Genomic DNA, 19,598 nt, shown 5'->3' with positions numbered 1-19,598 from the left:
GGAAGTGGGGGGCGCTATGGGGGACTTTTGGGATAGCATTGGAAATGTAATTGAGGAAAATATGTAATAAAAAATATTAAAAATTAAAAAAATAAAATAAAATAAAATAAAATATCCAAACAAAAAAAGATATGTTATAATTATGTATATTTAGCAGGCAAATCTAATCTATTGTGCTAAAGTTCAGACTAATGACTTTCTTTAAGGAGGTTATATGATAGAAAAGGGATATGGGAGTGTTCTAGAAGGCAAAAACATGTACTCAGTCTTGACCTAGGTTATATTTTGGTGATCTTGTGCAAATCTATCTTCTAGTATGATATTTTGATATGTTGTAAATTAAAATGGAAAAGATGCACCCCCTCTCTCTTTCTCCTTACCATTATTTATAATGTAAGTATGGATGTGATAGTTGCTATATAAAGCTATTTGGAGCTAACAGTGATGAAATAAAGTTCTTAGGTCGACAAAATATAGAAGACTGTTGGATACAGAAGACATGACTGTCAGTTTATGGCTTTTTTTTTTAGAAAAAAAAAAAAAACAATAGATTTCATTTTATTCCATGCCATGTAAGAAATATTTGGTGTTTTCTAAGATGAGAAGAATATGACAAAATCAGAGTTTATCCTAGAAATTTTAATTGAGTATATCAGATTATTTTTTCTGATAGCAATAACCAAAGTACAAAATTTAATGAGATTGAATATGAACTCTTGACCAACATCACTATTACCACAAGAGATGGTCTCCATGAGAAACTACAGAAAAAATGGAGATTTAATAATATTCAGATTTACATTACCAATGCTATTTTTTCTCAGAGATATTATCTAATAAAAAAATCTTGTATGTTCATGAATCCTGATGCATCCAAGATCTCAGATAGAAACTATTTCATAATTAATTATACAGGTTACCTGCATGCTTTCAGGATTATAGCCTCACTGTTCATAAGTAAAGCAAAATTTAGTTAAGAATAGAAAGCAAAAAAATTAAGTATGCTCAATATACAAGGATTATAATTATAGTTTAGTTTTCTAATGAGTTGTGAACGGTCAGTTTATTTAAACCACCTAACATTTAGTAATAAAGCCTCTGAATATATTTGATATAATTCCATACAATTCCAAACCTTTGCTAACTCTGGCAGATATATGAGTGACTTGCATATACTATAGTGATGATATTAGTATGCTTAAAATGTTTTTTGTCAGATATACTTCACATTGAAAGGTCATTGTCCTTATTACAAGATGGAACATCTTCAGGGTATATACCCAGGAGAGGTATTGCTGGATCTTCTAGTAGTACTATGTCCAATTTTCTGAGGAACCACCAGACTAATAACAAAGTCGTTATACAAGCTTGCAATCCCACCAACAATGGATGATTGTCCCTCTTTCTTCACATCCTCACCAGCATCTGCTGTCACCTGAATTTTTGATCTTGGCCATTCTGACTGGTGTGAGGTGGAATCTCAGGGTTGTTTTGATTTGCATTCCCCTGATGATTAAGGATGTTGAACATTTTTTCAGGTGCTTCTCAGTCATTCAGTATTCCTCAGGTGAGACTTCTTTGTTTAGCTCTGTACCCCATTTTTTAATAGTGTTATTTGATTTTCTAGAGTCCANCTTCTTGAGTTCTTTATATATATTGGATATTAGTCCCCTATCTGATTTAGGATTGATAAAAATCCTTTCCCAATTTGTTGGTGGCCTTTTTGTCTTATTGACAATATCGTTTGCCTTACTGAAGCTTCACAATATTATGAGGCCCCATTTGTCAATTCTCTATCTTACAGCACAAGCCATTGCTGTTCTGTTCAGGAATTTTTCCCCTGTGCCCATATTTTCGAGGATTTTCTCCCTTTCTACTCTATAAGATTCAGTGTCTCTGGTTTTATGTGAAGTTCCTTGATCCACTTAGACTTGGCCTCAGTTCAAGAAGATAAGAATGGATCAATTCGTATGCTTTTACATGCTAACTGCCAGTTGTGCCAGCACCATTTGTTGAAAATGCTGTCTTTTTTCCATGCGTGTTTTAGCACCCTTGTCAAAGATCAAGTGACCATGGGTGTGTGGGTTCATTTCTGGGACTTCATTTCTATTCCATTGACCTACCTGTCTGTCGCTGTACCAGTACCATGCAGTTTTTATCACAATTGCTTTGTAGTACAGCTTGAGGTCAGGCATGGTGATTCCAACAGAGGTTCTTTTATCCTTGAGAATAGTTTTTGCTATCCTATGTTTTTTGTTATTCCAGATGAATTTGCAAATTGCCCTTTCTACTTCAGTGAAGAATTGAGTTGGAATTTTGATGGGAATGTATAGATTGCTTACGGCGAGATAACCATTTTGACTATATTGATCCTGCAAATCCAAGAGCATGGGAGATCTTTCCATTTTCTGAGATCTTCTTTGATTTCTTTCTTCAGCGACTTGAAGTTCTTATCATACAGAAAGATGTTCCAAATTGTAATAAGGACACATACTTCACTATGTTCATAGCAGGCTTATTTATAAAGCCAGAAGCTGGAAAGAACCCAGATGTCTCTAAACAGAGGAATGGATTCAGAAAATGTGGTACATGTATACAATGGACTACTACTCAGCTATTAAAAACAATGAATTTATGAAATTCTTAGGCAAATAGATGGATCTGGAAGATATCATGCTGAGTGAGGTAACCTAATCACAAAAGAACACACATGATATGCACTCACTGATAAGTGGATATTAGCCCAGAAACTTAGAATACCCAAGATACAATTTGCAAATCACATGAAACTCAAGAAGAAGGAAGACCAAAGTGTGTATACTTTGCTCCTTCTTAGAATGGGAAACAAAATACCCATGGAAGGAGTTACAGAGACAAAGTTTGGATCTGAGATGGAAGGAAAGATCATCCATAGACTGCCCCACCCGGGGATCCTTCCCATTTACAACCACCAAACCCAGACACTATTGCAAATGCCAGAAAGATTTTGCTTACAGAACCCTGACATAGCTCTCTCTTGTGAGTCTATGCCAATGCCTGACAAATACAGAAGTGGATGTTCAAAGTCATCTATTGAATGGAACACAGGACTCCTAAGGAAGGAGCTAGAGAAAGTACCCAAGGAGCTAAAGGGGTCTGCAACCCTATAGGAGGAACAACAATATGAACTAACCTGTACCCCCCAGAGCTGTGTCTATAATTGCATATGTAGCAGAAGATGACCTAGTAGGCCATCAATGGGAGGAGAAGCCCTTGGTATTGCAAAGATCAAATGCCCCAGTACAGGGAATGTTAGGGCCAGGCAGCAGGAGTGGGTGGGTTGCAGAGAAGGGGGCTTTGGGGATAGCATTTGAAATGTAAATGAAGAAGATATCTAATTTAAAAAAAGAAAAAAAAAACAGAAAGGTCATTGTCTGGAAAAATCTATCCTTATGCCTGTTCCAATTTCTCTTTCAAATAAAAGTCTTTGAACAAAAGCTTTATTTCTATGTGAATTTTATTCATGTTTTGATCATATTGTTCCATCCAACTCTTCCCAAATCTAGCCTCCTTCCTTACCAACTCAACTCTCTTCTACTCTATCTATCTATCTATCTATCTATCTATCTATCTATCTATCTATCTATCTATCTCTATCTCTATCTCTCTCTCTCTCTCTCCTCTTTCTTTTTTTTCTGTCAAGACCAATTTGGGTTAGCAGCTATTAGTTTTGAATAGCTATTCTGCTGCAGGTTAGAATTCATGTCCAGTTCCTCTTTCTATGCTGGAATTTGGCTTGTGTTTGGACTGATCTTCAGCAAGAGCTTTGAGTTCCTATGGGCAACTGTCATAATATGCCTAGATATATACTGTTTCTTTGTAATCATCAACCACCTCTGGCATAGATTCTTTTTGACTCCTCTACTACAATGAGCACTGAGAAGTAGAAGCATTCTCTATATTTTTCATTTTCTAGTAAACATTCTGTATTCTCTTATTCTACATCCCTTAAACAAATGTGAACCTCTGTGTTAACCACCATCTACTTCAAAGAGAAGTTTCACTGTTGAGGATTGATAGGTGCATTTATCTACAGATATAATGGTAAATCACAAGGAGTTAGTTTTATACTATATCAATCTAGCAAATAATAGTGGTAAGTCCTTCCCTAAGGTCTATTTCCTGCCTAACTTCAGGTTCTTGGCCCATTATGGTGACAGATATGGGTTTTATCTTGTGGATTAGGACTTAAATATAATCAGAATATGGTTGCTTGTACCTATAATGTCCATTCCACTAATTCTTCCATTACCAGGCATGTCTTCCCAGAACAGACATCATAGTAGCTCACAGGGTTCACAGATGGGGACAGCAGATGACAGTTTTACTCCCCTGTTAGCTTTCATTTTACCTTCCATCTTTATGAATTTTAAACTAAATCCTTGAATGAAATGTATATATTTAAAATATATTGGGTGTGTACAAAACTGGCATTTGAATTACAATATGACATATATCTCTGTCACCATGGAAACTAACCTCATCACAATATTGTATACTTTCCTTATTAATAAACACAATTGGCAGTTTTCAACTTCAAAAGTATTTAACAATATGAATATTCTTTTGGTAGAATATTATTTATATGCTAGCCTCACACTCTTATTTATTTATTTATTTATTTATTTATTTATTTATTTATTTCCCTTTAAATCCTGCTCACTGTCCCTCCCAGTCACCTCTCCTATGATCCTTCCTCCTTCCCTCTCTTTTTCTCTTCTGATTGGGTGGGAACCCCCTGGGTATTCCCTCACCCTGACACATCAAGTGTCTGAGCCTCACACTATTTTAATAGACTGTCTTTCCTCAATGTTATATTGGATAATCCTTACTTGATCTGAAATTCCTGTTTTTCAAAGTTTTGTACTTAATATTTTAGTGGTGTCATTCTGTGACTACCCCTGGAAATAGTCATCCATAGTCATTGCTTCAACTATTTTCATGCCACTTATAAAATTAAGCTTTCTGTCTTGGTATCTCTTATGTTTCTATAAAAGACCACAAATTTTATAATTTATAGGGAAAAGGCCCACACTTTACATCGTTTGAGTCTGATGAGTTTAATATCAAAGATTCACTATTTGGTAATGGGATTCTTGTTTTTTCTGACATGGTAGTAAGAATCATAGAGCCAGAAAATGTACTTCCTGGTATTCCTTATGTTATCATTCTTTCATATATAATCCCTGAACATAAATTTTATGTCTCATTAATAAGTGTGTTTAACATGCTTTTTCTATCTTTGTCCATGTTCCCCTTGGCCTTAATTATTGCTCAACTCTACCATATAGTCCAACCAAATATGCACTGATACTGAATGAACACCCATTCATACCAATTAAACACTTAATGTATACTTTAGATAAGATTTTTTTCTTCCTTTAGCCTTCACTCTACCAGAAACATATTCCAAATTTGGTTTACCATAATTTTAAATGCTGCCTTTATAGTCAAAGGTTCAAAGGTTCCTGTGGGGCAGCAATGGATACACATATCTTACTGTTTAAAAAGTAGCTTGATGAGGATTCTGGCGCAAATGACTACACTTAAAACTGATGTTTTACCAACATAAAATTTAAAATAGCTTTCTACTATCTGCTAAATCTCCCCTTTCTCTCCCTTCCCCCTCTCCCTCTCCCTCTCCCTTTCCTCCTCCCCCTGCCCCTCACCCTCTCCCTCTCTTTCTCCTCCCTATTCCTCTCTCTCTCTCTTCTCCCTCTCCCCCTCTCCCCCCTCCCTTTCCCCCTCTCCCTCTCCCCCACCCCCCTCTCTGTCCCTCTCTCTGTCTCCCTCTCTCTCTGGGTGTCAGGTTGTATGTGTATGCATGTGTGTGTAAAACCACCCCAAGTTTCTTGAATTTCTAAGGTGTAACATACTTCTTAATACAAAATTGAAGAAATTTAAGGGTTTAATTCAGCTAAAATATAAATGAAATATTCTCAATTTTTTTTGTAAAACTCTTGACAAAATCATAGCATCCCATGCTCCATGTACATAGTTCATGGAGTTTTAAGTAGTATCAAGAATAATTTTTTAACAATTTATAATGGATTTGTTAAAAGCATATAACTGCTATAAAGACGTTCATATAAAAATGATAAAAGCCCACCATTAAACTCTTTAAAAATTGTAGATCACATGTAAATATAGTATTCCAAAATTTATAACTTAATTGGAGCCATTCTTAGGCAAAATTAATCAGACTTGTTCTGACAGCTGTCAGTTGGTGGAGGAGTCTTGTGGATATCATTTTCATTGCTGGGATGGTCTCTCTGATTGATAGCTCTAAATGTCAATGAGATTTATGACTTCATCACAGGAAATAGTGCACATGTCAAAATAAACATTTCCATTTTTCTTATTTTACTCCTAACCAAGAAAACTGTACAAAAGACTAAATGTTGTCTATACATGTGTTTCTGATTTGGTTGTGTATGTGTGTGTATGTGTGTGTGTGTGTGTGTGTGTGTGTGTGTGTGATTTAATTTTGACCTTACTTCTTGAGAATTAATGTTCTGTAGTCTATTGACATTCTGAGAAAGCAGAGAGGTAGGTAAGCTGAATAACACTCTGAAACTAAGGTGTTCAGCATGATCTTTCAGTAATCTTTCATTATGATCATATTACAGGGTCCCTTTATAATGTAAGATACTGAGCTTTCTTTGGACAATAAAAATGAAAGCATTTTTCTTTTAAAATATATCTAGAATCTACTTGCTTATCTTCTGTTTCTAATGTTATTCATTTGACCAATTTAATTTCCTTCTTCCATAACTGCTGAGGCTCATAAACTCCTCTTATTCTCTCACATTCATTAGACAGCAATTATTTTGTCACATTTACAGCTATCATCATTCATTTTCCCTGTTTTTTATTTAATTTTTATTTTTTTGGAGAATTTTTATATCATCTCTGCTCTTCTATCTGTAGAAACACCCTCCAACTTCTACATATCTTTCTCAATTTCATGCATTTTCTTCTTTCAGCTATTTTCAAAACACCCATACATACTTCTTACTGAGTTCATTTAGTGTTGTTCATAAGTACTGTGTTTAAGGCTGAATACGTGGGACTGGATAACCTAGTAGTACTGTCCCTAAAATGCTTTTGTATAGCAAAGTAAATAATCCAGTGAAGAAGAAATCCAAAGAGTGGGAGAATTTTGGCACCTATATATTTAACAGAGCATTAATATTTAAAAATGAAAAGAACTAAAAATAGCAATGAATTAAAAAAAAACAAGTCACATAATGGATTATTGATCTAACCAATGAGTTTTCAAAAGAAAAAGGGAAATGGCTAAGAAATTTTCTAAAAGGTATTCAACAAACATTACCAATTAGAGAAATGAAAATTAAAACTACTTTGAGATTTCATCTTGTCAATCAAAATAGATAAGTTCAAGAAAACAGCTGACAAATGCTGGTGAGGATGTGAGGAAAGAAGAATCCCCATTTGTGGTTGTTGTGATTGACAATTGGTACAATCTCTAAGGAAGTGAGAGTGAAGACTTCACAGAGAGCTTAAGATAGACCTACAACCAGTCCTTGATATATGACTAAAGGACTTGACACCTTGATCAACAAACACCTGTAGAAGCTTGTTCATTGCTGCTCTGTTCACATTAACCAAAAAATAGAAAAAACAAAAATTATTCAGTTGGTGAATAAGTGGTGAAAAGATGATAAAGCACACATTGGGATGCTATCAAATGTCAGATGCCTGCTCCAGCTGGGAAACAAACTGAGTTGCAACACAGTCAGGCAAAGGTTAAATACTAATGATCCTTGGGCTTATAATCGTAATATTTGTGCTTTAATAACATCTAGTTTCTTTCTCTGTAACTCTTTTACTATTTGTGCTTTAATAAGCACTGGTTTCTTTTCTCTCTTGCTTAAGAACATCATGCTGGCCAGGTGAGAGGCTAGGAACTCATTAACTCATTGTAAAACAGAGAGAAAAGAAAGAAAAAGAATTAAAATCTTCTACACAGGCAATATGCACAGGCATGCACACATTCTGGTTAGGACCAACTACCGACCACCTATCTTGTCAATTCCACAAGTGATCATGAATGCTTACATACACATACCTATATTTGGTAAGTAAAGAAAAAAAAAACATAAGCAAGTTCCATTGAACAAGCACGTATGCAGAAAGAATGCATTTATCCTGGATGAGCAGCCTTTATTGCTCTGAGAAAGAAAAAAATCATACATTTTTATTGCTTAAAGTAATAAAAGCCCCTAAGTAAGAAAAAAAGTCCTGTCTCTCTATTGGTGAAAGAAAGAAAGAAAAAAGTCTGTCCCTTATTCTTAGTTTTTATACATTCTCGGGATGAATGATCACACAGTTTTTGAAGCATCATTATGTTCCAACAGCTCATAGGAAGCTTAAAACATTAACTCAAGTCATAAGTAAATAAGGAGTTATAGCAGAAATATTTACAGGTTTTTCCATTAAGACTAGTACCTAACTTGACATTCATTATCCATCTTATTCATCCAGGAGTTCATTAAAAGTTCAAAACAATAATTTTTATGTCATAAGTTAGCATGATTTTGTCAGGAGGCAAATCATCTGCCTTATTTTTCATTAGTTTTGAACTTTTGTATAGATAAATCCAGTCAATATTTTATGTTCTGTCCATTCCCAGTTTATGACTTTTAGTTATCATATAATTGTTTCACAGCTAGCCTAGCAGGACAGTTTTCCCTGATTGTTAATTTGTTCCAAGCTTGCTCTTATTCTAGTGTAAATAGTCCTTGATACATGAAGGCTTCCAGAGCTCTAATTACATCTTTCCTACTATGGAGCACTCCAAATTATTTGTACACATTTCAGAATTCTATAGAATCATTATTAGGAACTATGAAATTATCAATTTGTCTACATAGGATTACTACAAGAGCTATAGAAAAATCACCCAGTAGGGTGGGCTAATGCTCAGGGATCATTATAATATATAATAATGACAGAAAAGGAATGTCAATAACAAGAATCAATCCTGAGATGAGATCTTTGAAATCCCTGCAATTCAGAGTTTACCCATGTTGGCCCTGCAAAACTATGAGTCATCCCCAGAAAAGTCACCTGCATGCCTTTAGCCTCTCTAAGATGGCTTCTGAAATACAGCTGTAAGAAAAAAAATTAATCATTACATTTTTTAGGTAAATGTACAAACTAGAAAGCATAAGTGCGGTAAGTCAGACCCCAAAAGACAAAGGCTACACATTCTCTTTCATTTGCAGATTTTATTGATGAATTTTTATATTTGAGTATATAACCTGAAATAACTGAAGGATTCAGAATCGTAGAAAATGACCATAGAGTGTGACTTTTCTAGAGAGGAGAGTAATACTACACATATACTAGACACTATAAAGTAGCAAACAGAAAGAATGAGTGATGACTCTAGCTATGGACAGGTAAGGAGAGAAATATAGATGGATTATTAAAAAAAGGAGAGATAAATAATATTAATGATATTTGAATAAAAACCACATAGAAACATCATTGTACAAGCTTACTAGATAGATAGATAGATAGATAGATAGATAGATAGATAGATAGATAGATAGATAGATAGAGATAGAGATATATGATATGTACAATATATGATATATATGCATATATATGTCATATATATGACCTATATGTCAGATAACATTTATTTTTATTATTGATAGCATATATAAATACATACTATTAATTTTAAATTGTTTAAAACTAAATATTTTTTATTACGTATTTTCCTCAATTACATTTCCAATGCTATCCCAAAAGTCCCCCATACCCTCCCCCCCACTTCCCTACCCACCCATCCCCATTTTTTGGACCTGGCGTTCCCCTGTACTGGGGCATATAAAGTTCGCAAGTCCAATGGGCCTCTCTTTCCAGTGATGGCCGACTAGGTCATCTTTTGATACATATGCAGCTAGAGTCAAGAGCTCCGGGGTACTGGTTAGTTCATAATGTTGTTGCACCTACAGGGTTGCAGATCTCTTTAGCTCCTTGGATACTAAAGAAGGGGGAACAAAATACCCATGGGAAGAGATACAGAGACAAAATGCAAAGCAGAGACTGAAGGAAAGGCCATCAGAGACTGCCCTACCTGGTAATCCATCCCATATACACTCACCAAACCCAGACACTATTGTGGATGCCAACAAGTGCTTGCTGACAGGAACCTAATACAGCTGTCTCCTGAGAGACTCTGCCAGTGCCTGACAAATACAGAAGTGGATGCCTGCACTAAACCATGGACTGAGCACAGAGTCCCCAATGGAGGAGCTAGAGAAAGGACCCAAGGAGCTGAAGGGGTTTGCAGCCCCATAGCAGGAACAACAATATGAACCAACCAGTATCCCCAGAACTCCCAGGAACTAAACCACCAACCAAAGAGTACACATGTAGCAGAGGATGGCCTTTTTGGACATCAATGGGAGGAGAAACCTTTGGTCCTGAGAAGGCTCGATGCCCCAGTGTAGTGGAATGCCCCAGGACAGGGAAGTGGGAGTGGATGGGTTAGTGATCAGGGGAATGGGGATAGGATAGGGAGTTTTTGGAGGAGAAATCAGGAAAGGTGATAACATTTGGAATACAAATAAAAAATATCTAATAAAAATTTTAAAAATTCCTTTATATACAACCCCCCCCAAAAAAAAACTAATATAAATGTCATTTCCAAGCATGGGAAACCTCCATTTGAGTTGCTGATTAAGGGATCCTAAGAGAATCCTAAAGCAACATAGACTTACCTCCAAGAACTTGAAAGAAACACTCTATTGTAACAAAATCACTCAGACAGACAATCAGACAGACAATTCATGAGAATTGAGCTGGAACTGACCTGGAATCCTGCTCCCTAGAACTAGCTGTTGGTGTTGGAAGATGCTGTGTAAGCTACCAGTGGAAAAAAAATCAAGTAATAGTCCACTACAACTGTATAAGTCCAGGAAAATACCCCCATTGATGCAGTACTGGCTTTTATTTTAGTAGCAATCAACAGTTGTTTAATTCTACATAAGAGCTACCCAATCACAGAGAATTCATGCCTGGTATTATAAATATAACCAACTATACCTGGCTATAGAGGTCATAGACCGCAGAGGAGACCTTAGTACTGCCATTTTCCCAAGAGAGTGTATCTATCTTATACATATTTATCCTTATGTTAACAGATAAGTGTAGTACTCACCCTCTGCCAAAGTGTTTCTTTTTACATCAGTGGAGGATATTGCACACATCTTCTTCTAGTCAAAACACAGAGAAAATGTGATGTAGGTTACCCAATGAAAAATGATGCTTCTACAATGTGGTTCCTATACCCAAGGCTCAAGAACTTTGTGGAAAGTGGGACAAAAAGAAGGTAAAAGCAAGAGGAACAGGACACCATGTGCTAGATAGTCTCTTCTAGACAAGGCAGGGAGCTACATCCATGAAATCTCAAGAATAACATTTGCTTAAGGAAGACATGAATAGTGAAACACTAATCAATATGTCTTTGTGGACGGTGGAAATTTCACAAGGACCCACCCTTACATTAAGTGCTATAGACAATCAATAGAGTAGATACTAACCTCATTCTTAAATGTTTTCAAGCCTAAGTTTTAGTCTCTGGTGGATTCAGCTATGCTTCCTTCTCTAGCCTCAATCTGATACCTCGTTCTCCCTTCTGAAGAAGCTCTGCCTTTTTGGTCCTGACTCAATTCTTATACTTTTCATGCCCTTGCCTAAATCAGACTTATCCCCTTTTTACAAACTTCTTCATACATTTCTTTGACTCAGCCAGTTTCTTCTTTTTAATACTTTCATTTGTGACCATGTATTGGAGAATCTTTTTTTCTTCCAGTAGATTATTTGCTTTAATATTATATTTGATAGCAATTAAAAGGTAAGAAACTACAATTAAGCAAGTTGAGAAGGTTCAATGAATTTAACTATTACTATGAAAACCCTTAATATAAAAGTCTTTTTTAAAATTATCTGCCTGCAGAAATTATTCTTTTAATACAGTCAAAGCTTTTTTAATTTCCTGAAACATACTGATTTTCATATTTTGGGCTGCAATATTTTCTGATACAAATTATAGCTCTGTGTCGTTAAAAATAGAACATTCAGAAAATAATAGGTTCTACTATGATGAACATAAAATAGGATGTATCATAAAAATTGCTACTGTATCTCTGTAATTTATGGCCTTCCCTGAGAAGGTCTTAAAGTATTGAGAGAGAAACTAAAGACATGGAAGAAAATCTCAAAATGTCAATCTAATCCAAATGTAATGATACACTTTTATGAAAATATTTCTCAACTCATAAAAGACTCTTCTTTTAATAGACTTCACAGAATAGTTAATAATAATCCTTAAGATCATTTAAGACCATGCACTTACATGCCATTCTACTGTGTTCTCAGCCCATTTTAAGTTTAATCTGCTGTGAAGAAAAGAAAGTAACCAACTTTACTCTGTCTTGGATTTCCCATATATTTAACTTTTACAACCCAAGCTTTATGGCAACCTAATTTTAATCATAAATTAAGTACTATTCCATGTCTCTGACCCAAAATAATATTTGTGTGCATTGTGGTAATTATTTGCTGAAAAGCAGTCAACAGTTTGGAACAAACTTTATACAACAAATACCTGTCACAAATCTTGGAAGTAACCTGTGGATATAGTTTGATAGTATAGGTTTACAGTACTGAGTAATTTTTAGGTCATCTGGAGGAACAATAAAGTTACTTTTAAACAGTAAAAATCTGTAAAAGATTTCTGTAAATAGCCCCAATCTCTTTGTGATTTACTAAATAAAGAAGAAAGCCCGTTGTTAGAGTCAGACACAGACAAAAGACGCACAGACAAACACAAACACACACACACACACACACACACACACACAGAGGGGGTATGACAGACAGGATATAACCACAAACACTGGAAGAGAACATGAGAACTCAAATTAGTCTGTCTCTTGGTCAAATTGCTTCATGGGGAAGAGCTTTGTTTTTGTTTCTTAATCCAACGTTGACACATTTTGCTGCCTCTGAGTTTATCTTCATTCTATGAAACCATGCATCTAATGGCAGAGAATGTTCTCCTTCCCAGTATGTACAGACTTCACTTGGGTAAATAAACTGCTTCTGTGATGACCTTTTCTTTTTGTTAAGAGAAGCTTTCATTCAGAAATATATTGGATGGAGAAACCACTGTCTGAGAAAAAACAAAAACAAAAACAAAAAAACCCTGAAGAGCTAATGCTAACCTGAGAATCTCAAGGAGGAAAAACCAAATCCTCTATTGTAGTTAAAGAAAGCTGCTATTTGGAGTACATATGTACCTGGCCAGCTTACTGCATCACCCTAAATGGGGATTTGTGATAGGAGCCCCTGCCTGCCTATTGAAGTCCCTTTGATTGGAGAGATCAAGGAAGGTGTTCACAGGGGAAAGAGAGCACTTCTAGGGGACAACACTTTTATCACTCTCATTTTAAGGAAGAAATTAAAGTTCAGAAATCTGAAAATAAATAAATAAATGTTTATTTTTCAATTATGATAAACTAATAAAATCTAACAAGATAGGCTCCTGTGTTTTGTCAACTGGAATTTTTATACATCTCCAGAAAGATACAATGAAAGGGAAGAAACAAGGTGAATGATACAAGTCATGTCAATGGGGTTGCAAGCAGTTTACATGAGATCTAAGAAACAAACTTATTCTTAATTACCAATAGGAATTTAACTTACAAGGACTTAACATATAACAAATAGGAAGTTATCTTAGCTGTGTTAACAAAACCCTTAACATGAAAGGTGTATTTTTCTGGTTTTGGTTTCCCATTAACTTGCAAGGCATATTGCTTTTCCTTTAGTCTCACACAAATTATATTTTCTGGATTTCCTAATAAATAACTGGAGAGTGTGGAAAGTGTTTTTTCACATGTCAATATAGCTTGGCCTTCTCAGGAAACATTTTAATAACAATCTAAGAGGATATGTAACTCTGTATAAACTTGAAGATAATGGCATACTTCCTTGGAAATATTTCCCTTTCTGGATACCTTTTCTCCCATTCAGGTGTTCTGTGTCAATCTTACTTTTTCATTCTCAGTCTCACTCCCAGATTCCTGTTTATATTAACCTCTTTTGACTCCTAGGATGAGTATCTTCGTAGCCACAAAACAAAACAAAACCCCAGATCCCAATGACAAGATTCATCCAGAGAGCTGTTAAACATTTTATAAAGAGGTAATACTTGGCCTTCATAATTCTGAGGTACAGGAAATTAAAGCAAAATATATTATGTAAAGGAACCTGTAATCGGTCAGGTGCTCCCTCCCAAAACACAATTATTCGCAAACTGCATCCAAACACCTATTTTCACATAGAGATCCTTTACTAAGCATTAAAGAAAAGCAAACAGGATGATTTTTTTTTTATTCAGGTGGAAAACTACAGATCTTGCAGGAGTGATTTTTAAGAGGAAAAAGGAGGAGGTCTATATTAGAATGGGCTATGATATAATAGTATGGTTTGATTAGGTATATTAATTATAATAGCCAAAGGGGGATTTTGATTTCTAGACATTAGTACTTTAATAGTTGGAACTAGATAATCAGTCTTAGGAATGAATCTAGCATAGGAAAATGTCCAAATTAAAAAAAAAAAAAAAACAGACCTTGATAGCTAGCTTTAGGGATGTAATCTCTGATTTACAAAGAAGGACTAGGAAAGGTCAAAGCCTGCTAGCACCATGTTTGCCATGCTCAGGCCTGCTAGAGCTCTTCACTTATAGCTGTTCCTTTTACTTATAAAAATGATTTCCACTGTCCAGAGGTTTTATATCCTTTTGTCTAAGTTTTGGTCTTAACAATAAATTTTTTCAATGCATAAATGTTGGAGAGAACACACACACACACACACACACAAGAATATCTTCTTGAATTGGAAATTAGAATCTGAGTAAACAAGTCTCTGTTTTGCTTTGTGTTGTTAAACAATAATGTTAATGATGAAACATACAACACAAACTGAAGAGAAATGATATTACTCAATCTTAATTAAGGTTCCATTGCTATGAAGAGACACCATTACCAAGACAACTCTTAAAAAGGCAAACATTTAATTGGGACTGGCTTACAGTCTCAGAGGTTTAGTCCATTATCATCATAGCAGGAAGCATGGCAGCATGCTGGCAGACAAAATGCTAGGGAGTTCTGAGCTCTGAGTTCTGAATCTTTTTTTTTTCTTTTCTCTTTATTGGATATTTTATGTACCTACATTTCAAATGTTATCCCCTTTCCCAGTTTCCCCTCCAGAATATCCCTCTGCCAACCCCCGTTCCCCTGCTTCTATGAGGATGTACCCCCTCTTACCCACCCACTCCCACCTGATTGCCCTTGCATCCTCCTACACTGAGGAATTGAGCTTTCACAGGACTAAGGGCTTCTCCTCCTATTGATGCCAGACAATGCCATCCACTGCTACATATGTGGCTGGAAACAAAGGTCCCTCCATGTGTACTCTTTGGTTCGTGGTTTAGTCCCTGGGAGCTCTGAGGGTTCTGGTTTGTTGATATTGTAGTTCTTCCTAAGGGGTTGCAAACCCCTTCAGAATCTTCAGTCCTTTCCCTAGCTCCTCCACTGTGGTCCCCATGCTCAGTACAATGGTTGGCTGTGAGCATCTTCATCTGTATTTGTCAGTCTCTGCCAGAGGCTATCTGGAGACAGCTATATCAGTCTCTTGTCTGATGCTTCTTGGCATCAGCAATAGTGTCTGGGTTTTGTGTCTGTATATGGGATGGATCCCCAGGTGGGGCAGTCTCTAGATGGTCTTACCTTCAGTCTCTGTCTCATAGTTTGTTCCTGTATTTCCTATAGACAGGAGCCCTTTGGAGTGAAGAATTTGGAGATGAGTAAGTAGCCCCATACCCCAAGTGGGGGCCTTGCCTAGCCTCTGGATCTGATCTCTACAGGTTCTGCCTCCCCTTTCTTGGACATAATCTCATCCCCGTTCGTCCTGGGAACCTCTTGATTTCCTGGCGTCTTAGACTTGCTGGCAGCTACACCCAGTTCTTTATCTTGATTCTGTGGCAACTAGGAAGATGCTCTCTTCCAGGAAGCTAGGAAGAGGATCTCAAAGCCTACCCCCACCCCCACAGTAACACAATGCCTACAACCAGACCTCACTTACTCCAAAAGGGCGATACATTTTAATAGGGCCACTCCCTGAGCCAAGCATATTCAAAATCCCATACCCACCTTTCCATTAAGTATTCAGCATGAGCACTTACAATTTTGCTGCTGTATTCCACTTACCCAGTAACACATCCATGGGACAAGTAATTTTATCACTCTTATTTTAGATTTAAAAAAAATTAAAGTTTAGAAAATCTAAAAAGAATAAAATAAAACTTTAGGGCACCAGCACCAGGTCACCTTGGGCACAGAGTTGGCAGACATCCCCAAGGTCCCCTAGAGGACTCTCCACACAATCTTAGGGCTACCAGTGAGTGGAACACAACTTCTGTTCCAATCCAATCACACAGGACCTGAGACAGCACTAGGGAAGCAGAAAACACAGGCTGACCAGGGTCCAAATCCCTTCTGGTCAGCACCAGCACCAGATAACCTTGAATGCTGAGTCAGCAGACACCCCCAAGGTCCCCTAGAGGACTCTCCACACAATCTTAGGGCCACTGGTGAGTGGAACACAACTTCTGTTCCAATCCAATCATACAGGACCCTCTGAGACAGCATTAAGGAAGCAGAAAGCCCAGCCTGACCAGGGTCACAAGTTCCTTCCAGTCAGCACCACCACCAGGTCACCTGGGCACAGAGTCTTCAGACACCCCTAAGGTCCATAGAGGATAGCTTCTGAGACAGACCCCATTTTGGGCTCAAGACATCTGGGCACCTTCCCTGCCAGAGGAAAGGTGTGTGCCCTGCCCATGTGGGCTTTTTCAGAACACCTTGGGGAGCCATCTTGGTTCCTGTATCCCTCTGAGACTGGTCTGCACAGGTGAGAGTGTGGATTACAGAAGCTAACAGCTTCTATGAAAGGCCAAAGTGACACAGCGTCTGGGACAGGTCCTGTTTCAGGCTTTCATCTTCCACCAGGAGGCAGGTCCAAATACCAAGTATCTGTGTACCTTCCCTGTAAGAGGAGAGCTTGCTTGCAGAGAGTGCTCTAGCCACTGAAATGAAGAGGAGAGAGCTAGTCTCCCAGGTCTGCTGATTTAGGCTAACAGAATCACAAGAGGAACAATCTCTAACCAAAGACAACTATAATAACTAACTCCAGAGATTACCAGATGGCAAAAGGCAAACGTAAGAATCTTACTAATAGAAACCATCATCATCAGAACCCAGCACTCCAACCTCACCCAGGACTGGGCACCCCAACACACCCAAAAAGATAGACCAGGATTTAAAAGCATATCTCATGATGATGGTAGAGGACATCAAGAAGGACTTTAATAACTCACTTAAAGAAATACAGGAGAACACTGCTAAAGAGTTACAAGTCCTTAAAGAAAAACAGGAAAACACAACCAAAGAGGTAGAAGTCCTTAAAGAAAAACAGGAAAACACATCCAAACAGGTGATGGAAATGAACAAAACNATACTAGACCTAAAAAGGGAAGTAGACACAATAAAGAAAACCCAAAGTGAGGCAACACTGGAGATAGAAAGCCTAGGAAAGAAATCTGGAACCATAGATGTAAGCATCAGAATACAAGAGATGGAAGAGAGAATCTCAGGTGCAGAAGATTTCGCAGAGAACTTCGGCAAAACAAGCAAAGAAAATGCAAAATGCAAAAAGGTCCTAACTCAAAACATCCAGGAAATCCAGGACACAATGAGAAGACCAAACCTACAGATAATAGGAGTAGCTGAGAATGAAGAATTTCAACTTAAAAGGCCAGTAAATATCTGAAACAAAATTATAGAAGAAAACTTCCGAAACCTAAAGAAAGAGATGCCATGAACATACAAGAAGCCTACAGAACTCCAAATAGACTGGACCAGAAAAGAAATTCCTACGGACACATAATAATCAGAACAAAAAATGCAATAAGTAAAAATAGAATATTAAAATCAGTAAGGGAAAAGGGTCAAGTAACATATAAAGGCAGGCCTATCAAAATTACACCAGACTTTTCACCAGAAACTATGAAAGCCAGAAGTCCTGGACAGATGTTTTACAGACATTAAGAGAACACAAATGCCAGCCCAGGCTACTTTACCCAGCCAAACTTTCAATTACCATACATGGAGAAACCAAAGTATTCTACAACAAAACAAAATTCAAACATTATCTTTCCACGAATCCAGACCTTTAAAGAAAATAACGGAAAAAAATAAAAATAAAAAACAATACAAGGATGGAAACCATGCCCTGGAAAAAGCAAAAAAGTAATCCTTCAACAAACCTAAAAGAAGACAGCCACAAGAACAGAATGACAACTCTAAGGACAAAAATAATAGAAAGCAACAATTACTTTTCCTTAATAGCTCTTAATATCAATGGACTCAATTACCCAATAAAAAGACATAGACTAATAGACTGGCTATAAAATATAAAAACAGCAACATTTTGCTGCTTACAGGAAACCCATCTCAGGGAAAAAGAGAGACACTACCTCAGAGTGAAAGGCTGCAAAACAATTTTCTAAGCAAATGGTCTGAAGAAACAAGCTGGAGTAGCCATTCTAATATCTAATAAAATCAAATTCCAACTCAAAGTTATCAAAAAAGACAAGGAGGGACATTTCATACTCATCAAAGGTAAAATTTTCCAAGAGAAACTCTCAATTCTGAATATCTATGCTCCAAATGCAAGGGCAGGCACATTCATTAAAGACACTTTAGTAAAGCTCAAAGCACACATTGCACCTCACACAATAATAGTGGGAGACTTCAACACACCACATTTGTCAACGGACAAATCGTGGAAGCAGAAACTAAACAGGGACACAGCGAAACTAACAGAATTTATGAAACAAGTGGATTTAACAGATATCTCCAGAACATTTTATCCTAAAACAAAAGGATATAACTTCTTCTCAGCACCTCCTGGTAGCTTCTCAAAAATTGACCATATCATTGGTCACAAAACAGGCTTCAACAGATACAAAAATATTGAAATTGTCCCATGCATCCTATCAGATCACCATAGACTAAGGCTGATCTTCAATAACAACATAAATAATACAAAACCAACATTCATGTGGAAACTGAACAAAACTCTTCTCAATGATACCTTGGTCAAGGAAGGACTAAAGAAAGAAATTAAGGACGTTTTAGAGTTTAATGAAAATGAAGCCACAAAATACCCAAATTTATGGTACACAATGAAAGCATTTCTAAGAGGAACTCTCATACCTCTGAGTGCCTCCAAAAAGAAACTAGAGAGAACACAAACTAGCAGCTTGACAACACACCTAAAAGCTCTAAAACAAAAGGAAGCAAATTCACCCAAGAGGAGTAGACGGCAGGAAATAATCAAACTCAGGGGTGAAATCAACCAAGTGGAAACAAGAAGAACTATTCAAA

General features: G+C 36.7%; 1 long non-coding RNA gene across 1 annotated transcript in view; it reads right to left on the bottom strand.

The window, feature by feature from the left end:
- LOC110310105 overlaps window positions 1–19,598 on the bottom strand; it is a 70,016-nt gene that overhangs the window by 3,198 nt on the left and 47,220 nt on the right. The window contains exon 2 of the long non-coding RNA XR_002379800.2: window positions 11,240–11,294. This is a non-coding gene — a long non-coding RNA (uncharacterized LOC110310105). The remainder of the gene's footprint in view (window positions 1–11,239; window positions 11,295–19,598) is intronic.

Source organism: Mus caroli, chromosome 2 (assembly GCF_900094665.2).
Source record: "Mus caroli chromosome 2, CAROLI_EIJ_v1.1, whole genome shotgun sequence".
NCBI classification, from domain to species: domain Eukaryota; kingdom Metazoa; phylum Chordata; class Mammalia; order Rodentia; family Muridae; genus Mus; species Mus caroli.
The sequence above is the reverse complement of the archived record's forward strand: the minus strand, read 5'-3'. Positions and strand labels throughout refer to the sequence as shown.